We start from the raw sequence: 8,782 nt of genomic DNA, 5'->3' as shown, positions 1-8,782 counted from the left end.
CCACCACACCCAGCTAATTTTTGTATTTTTAGTAGAGACAGGGTTTCGCTGTGTTGGCCAGGCTGGTCTCGAACTCCTGACCTCAGATGATCTGCCCACCTTGGCCTCCTAAAGTGCTGATATTACAGGCGTGAGCCACCACGCCCAGCCTCAAGCTTTTATTTTCAACAATCCATCTCTCTACTGCTTGTTACTGACATCTACTAAGCTACTAGTTATTCTTCTCTCTGGTTTATGGTCCCATCATCTGAGATGACTTCACTGTCCATGTGAACAGCCCTAGTCTCCATTTCCTTGAATCCTCTCAATTTGATAGCCTTTAACACATTCCACTTGGTCTGTTCTATGGCTATACCTAAGTTTGCCACTATTAGGTGGTTTGTCACAACTTTATTCTGTTCTTTGGTCTATTCTATAGCTAAATCTAAGTTTATTACAAACCAGGTGGTTTATCACCTCTTAAATCCTAAATTTCAATCTCGTCCATTCCTTTAGCTCGTCCATTTTCTTGCTAAAAGCCCTCCTTTGCCACTTCCTTATCCTAAATTTCAATCTCTTCCATTCCTTTAGCTCATCCATTTTCTTACTAAAAGCCCTCCTCTGCCACTTCCTTCCTTAAATCAGCCTAGACGCATGATCCAGGTTTCATGATCCAACTTTTCATAAATACCCTCACTCCTTTGTGCTCTTGTTCACCTGGCTCAAATTCGGCCTGGGTTTTACCATGATACTGTGCTCCACCACATTCCACGTTTGTGGCCTAAGTACTAGAATAGGTACTTTTGATATGGCAGGGGTATCTAAGATGAAAAAAGAAAATCATTCAATATAAAATGAATCCAGCCAGTATGCAATATAACAATATGATCATTTACTTCCCATCCCTGTACCTAGCCTTGTATAGGTAAAAATTCTCTCATCCTCTTATTTTTAATGTTGGTTAGGGGCTTTATGCAAAGCTCCTGTGGCTCCAAATGTATTCAAGTGTTCAATGGATATGCTCCTTTTGAAATCTTGTCACTGTTCTCATGTAGGCTAAAAATGGAACTATAACTTTCTTGCTTCTTATTGGTAGGTTTATTTACTCATGCAGCAAATATTTGAGTACCTACTATGTATTTGGCAGACACTTTGCCCTTAAAGAGCTTATAATAATATAAAAATAAGACAAATACTCAAAAAAGTTTAATACTACATATGACTGACAGAAAGATGGAATGTGTTATGAAAGATCAGAGAAGTTCTCTACTAAAAAATAAAAAAAAAACTAGCCGGGCGAGGTGGTGGGCGCCTGTAGTCCCAGCTACTCGAGAGGCTGAGGCAGGAGAATGGAGTAAACCTGGGAGGCGGAGCTTGCAGTGAGCTGAGATCCGGCCACTGCACTCCAGCCTGGGCAACAGAGCGAGACTCCGTCTCAAAAAAAAAAAAAGAAAGATCAGAGAAGAAAGAACTTATATCCAGCTGAGAAAAATCCTTAAAGAATGGGCAGAATTTGCTCAGTTGATAAGAGAGGAAATAATATTTCAGCCAGAGTGAGAGATACGAGAAAAGGCTTTGCATGGGAAAGGATTAGGAATAACCCGGTTCTTGTTTGTTTACAGGTGGATGGAAAGCCGATTTCCAGTCTTTATGATAATGCCGATGTTCCACTTGGGAAAATACTGTACAACAATGAAAGTAGCCCTTTCTTTTGTCTTTCAAAGAATGTATTTTTAACAAACAGCCTCTGTGTGATCCTTTTGACCACATAATTTGTAGAGTTAACCCTGAAATTTTCATTAGCAACAATGAAAGCACACACAGGCACAATATTAATATAGATTAATATCAGCCTATTTTGGTCAGAAAGTCTCATTTAAATGTTTAAGAGACAGAAGTCCCAAATTGTAATTTCTTCCACTAGCAGGAGGAAGCTCAGGGTTGGTTTTTCTACAACACTAGAGGAATACTACTCAAAAATCAAAAGGAATTAACCATTGATACATGCAGCAACACAGATGAATCTCAAAGTAATTGTGCTGAGAGAAACCAGACCCAGAAAAAGGTAAATTCTATATGATCTCATTTATATAAGACTCTAGGAAATGCAAACTAATCTACACATACAGAAAACTGAGGGCAGGTACTAGGAAGGGTAGGAGGGAGGCATTACAGAGAGGCATGAGGAAACTTTTTGGGATGATAGATATGTTTACTACTTTGATTGTGAGGATGAAGTCGCAACTCTGTACGTGTCAGTGATATATTTTAAATATGAACGGCTTATTTTATGGAAATTCTGCCCCTATAAAGCTGTTTAAAATAAAAAAAAAAACACTTCTCTTTGAGAGACATCACCTTTGTCTTTTAAACCATCTTATGTTGAATCTAAAAGATCAGTATAAGGTTTTAATAAGACCAGAGACCCATGTGTCTTAATTTCCAGGACATATAAGATAATCATGGTGATTAAGACAAAAGTACATATATGATTACCTATAAACTATCATAGTTAAATGACTACCCTGCATAAGGCAAAATGATTATTTTATTCCTAAGATTGAAATTGCTCAACCTTTTATTAGAGAATAATAGATTAGAGGGCATGTTGGCTCATACCTGTAAGCCCAGTGCTTTAGGAGGCTGAAGCAGGAGGATCCCTTAAGGCCAGGAGTTGAAGATCAGCTCGGGCAACATAGCAAGACCACATCTCTACAAAAAATTTTAAAATAAAATGTTTATCCAAGTGTAGTGGCACGCACTCACCTGTAGTACTAGCTGCTAAGGAGGCTGAGGCCTGGAGTTCGAAATGCACAACGCTTCACTTCAACCTGTGTGACAAAGTGAGATCCTATCTCTAAAATAAATAATTCAATTTTTATAATTAGGGAACATTTAAATTGAGATTATAAGTAAAAAATAGAACAAACAATCCTGCTACGTGATATGGTTTGGATCTCTGTCCTTATCCAAATCTTATGTTGAAATGTAATCCTCAGTGCTGGAGGTGGGGCCTGGTGGGAGATGATTGGATCATGGGGGTGGTTTCTCATGGTTTAACACCATCGCCCCCTGGTGCTGTTGTCGCGATGATGAATTCTCATGAGATCTGGTTGTTTTAAAAGTGTGTGGCACCTCCCCCTTCTGTCTTGCTCCTGCTCCTACCATGTGAGATGCCTTGCTCCCCCTTTGCCTTCTACCATGATTCAAAGTTCTCTGAGGCCTCCCCAGAAGCAGATGCTGCCATACTTTCTGTCCAGCCTGCAGAACGTAAGCCAGTTAAACCTCTTCTTATACATTACCCAGTGTCAGATATTCTTTATAGCAGTGTGAGAATGGATTAATACACTACCTCATGCAATAATGTAAAAACAGGCAACCCACTGAGAGTAAACCTAATCAACTTGTTCATTTAGATATAAACTGTAGAGATGACATTGCCATCTAGTTGTTGAATACTGAGTATATTGTTGAAACATTCTTGACAATGTTCTATTTGTCTTTTTTGTAGACTTAGAAGGAACACACTGAAGCCCCTAACCAATTACATCTCCTTTATAGGAGTGTGAATGTGACTGCCATAATGCAGTCCATGCTGCCCCTGGTAATTATATGCCTCAACCCAAGCAGGTGATTATATAACCTGTGACTACCTCATGCTCAAGGCTCTTCCATATTACACAAACACACACACTCTCACACTCAAAAGCAAAACAAAAATAAAACAATCTGCTTGATCCCTGCCCTACAGAGATTAGTCTAGTCAGGGAAACATACAACTAAGCATTTGAATACTGGGTAGTGGGTGCTACGAGAGCAGAAGTACAGAAAATATGTAAGCGCCAACAAGCACCAGCAGGAGTTAAAGGTTTAGAGAAAATTAGTGGGAAGTTTATCTAAAATGAAAACAGTGGGTAAGAGGAGATGAGATTCTGCTGTGTCCTGTAAGCTATTTTATTCTAGAAGCAATGGAAAGCTTTGGACTTTTTGAAAGATCTTAAGCAAGGAAATGAAGTAGTTAGATTTGTATGTTAGAAATAATATTCTGGTTTTAGTATGGAGAATGGATTAAAACGAGATAAGATTAGAGCATCGAGAGAGGTTGTTAGAGTAATTTAAGCAAGAGATAATGGTACTAAGCTAGGATTATAAACATGGAAATGGAGAGAAGTTGGAGGGTTTGAAAGATGTTCTGCAGATATAATAAATGGGACTTGCTAAAAGCCAACTATGGAGAATTAGGAAGATGGAAACACCAAAGATGACTTCCATGTTTCTGACTTGACAACTGAGTGCATGGTGGTGTCCAAAAAGTGGAGGAGCAGGTTTTGAGATAATAAAATTCATTTTTACTCCTGTTGAGCTGGAGGCACTCATGATGTATCTAAGAACAAACATCTACTTGACAACTGAATATATGGTGTGATGCTCACTATAGAGATCTGGACGCGTCAGCACATACATTATCACTGACACACTGAGATAGACATAAGGCACACTGAGTCTATTTCAGGAAATGTGCCTAGACTTAAAATAGATATGCACACAGAGTGGAAGGAAGAAGAGCAGAGAAAATTGAGAAGGAATAGTTAAGGAGGCTCCCTGCCTTCTCACTCCACCTCAGGCTGGCAAGCAGAACTTACTGTTGCCGCTTGGGCTCCCACTGTTTTCCATCTATGCGTCTACCAAGGCATTTGTTATGTCATTGAATATTCTTATCTTTCTCTCTCCTTCTACTAAACTGTAAGGCTCTTAGGGCAAGGATCATGTCATACTCATATTTGGATTCCCAGGACTTACAACAGTGCTTGGCCGATAGTCTTTCCTAAGACTTTTATTGAATAACTAATGATAGGAAAAATCCATTGAGTACTTTCTGTGTTCTAGGCACTTTATATATAAGGTCTATTATACTTGGGCTATATTAAGACTCAGAAAATTTAAGTGAATTGTTCAAGAAGCTTCCAGGATTCAGACCTGGTTCTACATGAGTCCATGCTCTTTTTTTCTCCTATATCATACTCTCTACGACAGACTGGTGAATGAAATCTATCTTTAACGAAAAAGGAAAAAAGGGATTGCATCTTATATAAGGCACAGATAGTGATCCTTATGCTAAACACGGTAAAGTCCTATAGAGAAAATCCTTGGGTTCTGTCTCCTGGAGTTACATGCCATATATGCCAGAAAGTATAGCAAGTAAATGGCTGCATGTCCTAAACCATAAGGAAGTTCATATAGACTAAGCAAAATACTACCAGTTACCATTTTGCACAGCAGCTCTTGCAAGGATCCAGCAATTACCACTACACCATGGATCTAAGACACCCTCACAAAGATAGGCCAAACACTGCCTGCGACCTTCAGCTTCTCAGTTTTGCTCAAAATAACTTGGCCAAAAGCTGAGAAACTTTAGTACCATCTAAACTTTTCATTCCGATTATGCTTGGTCACTGCTCAGAAGGCAGTTCCCTCTCATTTCTTGTCTCCAAACTGTACTGGATAGCATCCCGCCAACACACAATGCCCTCCCTCCAACCTTTCAAGTATGGCTTTGACAACCTATTCTATTATAAATAAACCCACCTTTATTCTCAGCGCTTTTAAAAATTTTAATTCCTTTGAAGTTCGTTCCATTCAATTTTGTCACCCTTTACCTTGCTTTGTCCCTAATACCTACATCGTGTTATTCCTTTAAACCCCAAATTCATTTAATCATTTCCTAGGGGATTTCAACATTTGTGTGGAATGTCGGTTGAATATCCAACCTTCACGGTTCCAATGCCAGTTCAACCTCATTCCCTTGGTCACACCCCCCACTTTGTTATGGAGCGGTTCTGGGTGATTTTCATACCCTTATGCTTCTATTCATATTACCCACAGCGTGCCTGATCATTAACCCCATTGAGACCTCCATTCCTATAGTGTCGCCTCTTCCAGTTTATTCTTGATCCTGCTTCCTTCTGTATCTGACCTGGATCTCTTAAATTGGTCATATGACCTGCTCCAGTGCTTTTCTTTTCTTTTCTTTTCTTTTCTTTCGAGACAGGGGTCTTGCTCTGTCGTCCAAGCTGGAGTGCAGTGGCCCAATCTCGGCTCACTGCAACATTCACCTCCCGGGTTCAAGCCATCCTCCCATCTCAGCCTCCTGAGTAGCTGGGACTACAGGCGCTAACCACCACACTTGGCTAATTTTTGTGTTATTTAGCCCCATGTTGCCCAGGCTTGTCTCGAACTCTTGAGCTCAAGCAGTCCTCTTGCCTCAGCCTTCCAAAGTGTTGGGATTACAGCATGAGCCACCATGCCTGGCCTCGTCAGTGCTTTCAATTACCCTCCATATTTTTCCATCCCTGGTATATCTCTTCCAACTCACATTTCTGTATCCTGCCTGGCACAAATGCTCTCAATTTCTATCCTTGTCTTTCTCCTACATCCGTTATCCAAATCACAATTCTGGATCAGTCCTGTAATCTACCTGGCCCTGTAAGCCATTCAGATGAGATGCTAGAAACAATCACAAAATCACCATACTTTCATGATTTCCAAATTCAGTTCCATGGTTAACCCTGTTCATTAATGTTTTTGTCTTTCATCAGCTCTATTCCAAACCATCTCTATTCTCTTCAAGCCTCCAAACTAACCTTTTTCCCCCTCCTACTTCATAAATAATATCACCTATCACTTCCTACTTCATAAAAAATTTGGAGAATATCTAACATAAATCTCTCTGTTCACATCTACAAACTTATAACTATTCCCTTACTTCCTTCTAGTTTTGAGAAAAGGTGTGAAGGTGTGTTTTTCTTTCTTTTTTTTTTTTTGAGATGGAGTCTCATTCTGTTGCCCATGCTGGAGTGCAGTGGCACGATCTCGGCTCACTCCAGCCTCCACCTCCTGGGCTCAAGCAATTCTCCTGCTTCAGCCTCCTAAGTAGATGGGATTACAGGCGCCTGCCACCACATCCGGCTAATTTATGTGTGTGTGTGTGTGTGTGTGTGTGTGTGTGTGTGTGTGTGTGTGTGTGTGTGTGTGTGTGTGTGTGTGTGTGTTTTGAGATGGAGTTTGGCTCTTGTTGCCCAGGCTGGAGTGCAATGGTGTGATCTTGGCTCACTGCAACCTCTGCCTCCTGGCTTCAAGGGATTCTCCTGCCTCAATCTCCCAAGTGGCTGGGATTACAGGCATCCACCACCACGCCCGGCTAATTCTGTATTTTTAGTACAGACGGGGTTTCTCCATGTTGGTCAGGCTGGTCTCGAACTCCTGACCTCAGGTGATCCGCCTGCCTCAGCCTCCCAAAGTGCTGGGATTACAGGCGTGAGCCACTGTGCCTGGCCTAAAGTGTGTTTTTCAAGGACCACCTTTCCTGTGTCTTTTGGGACCTGACTCTGATTTTCTCCCTCCTTCTGTACTAGTTTCTTTCATTCAAATACAATCATCCGCCGGGCGCGGTGGCTCACGCCTGTAATCCCAGCACTTTGGGAGGCCGAGGCGGGCGGATCATAAGGTCAGGAGATCGAGACCACGGTGAAACCCCGTCTCTACTAAAAATACAAAAAACTAGCCAGGCGCGGTGGCGGGCGCCTGTAGTCCCAGCTACTCGGGAGGCTGAGGCAGGAGAATGGCGGGAACCCGGGAGGCGGAGCTTGCAGTGAGCCGAGATCGCGCCACTCTCAAAAAAAAAAAAAAAAAAATACAATCATCCTCAAACCTCTCAAATATCATGACCCCTCTTTTTATGATATCTCCTTCTGGTTTCTCCCCTCCACCTCTCCTTACCGTCTTATTTAAAGCTTTTTGGAAAAGTGTATTCTCTTGCTGTCTCTATCTTCACCTCTCACTTACTGTTCAACTCATATGCCTGGCTTCTATTCTCACTACTCTGTGGAAACTATGCTAACTTGACAAAGGACTTGCTAATTGCAAAATTGAATAAACATTAAAATTTGTGAGTTTATAATAGTTTGCAATAGTGTTTTCCCTCATTTTACTGAGGAGTTGATCTTTGGCCCGAGTATAACATTGCAGTTGGGGTAAAGTTACATGCAGATAGATCCTACTTTCTTGGTTTCTAATTATACTTTAGCAAGACAACCCAGCAATCTCTAATAATGAATACATGTATAACAGACAGCTCTTAGTTACTTACCTACTGGCATATTATTCACTGGAATAGTTTATTCTGCAGGACACTGTACTTCACTTAAGAGATACAGGGATTGTAATTTCTAATTCATAGATTTGGTAGGTAATCTTAGGCACTTATATTCACCATTTTAAAGAACTACCTCCCTAATGTAAGAGGAAATCTAAATGCCATTCTAACAGGGGGTTATGAAGAAAAGTTAAGTTTGAAACACAAAGCAGTGCCAACATAAAGTATGATGTATATATCAAAGTGGATAAACACTGTGTAATACATAATTTTTAAAATACTGATATTTAAAATCTCAACGTTCTTTTCTTCTAAGGAAGTCCTAAATAGCATAAGCACATTTAACTTCACTTATAGTTCCCTAGGCAAAATAATAGGATCCAGGAACATAGTGCAGTTTACTTTGCCTTAAAACTAACAACGGGTTTCAAGTTCCTGCTCTAACATTTATAGTTCAGTGACCTTGAACAACCAGCCGATAACAGGAGGAGCAACAGGGAAAAACTAGTGTGTGTGTATATATATGTATACGTGTGTGTGTATGTGTGTGTATATATATATGTATATATATGTGTGTGTATATATATATGGATCCTTTGACCTGGCTCTCTCTACTGCTATCTGCACACCCTTTAACAAGTTATTGAACAT

The sequence above is a fragment of the Macaca mulatta genome, chromosome 5 (assembly GCF_049350105.2).
Source record: "Macaca mulatta isolate MMU2019108-1 chromosome 5, T2T-MMU8v2.0, whole genome shotgun sequence".
Lineage (NCBI taxonomy): Eukaryota > Metazoa > Chordata > Mammalia > Primates > Cercopithecidae > Macaca > Macaca mulatta.
The sequence above is the reverse complement of the archived record's forward strand: the minus strand, read 5'-3'. Positions refer to the sequence as shown.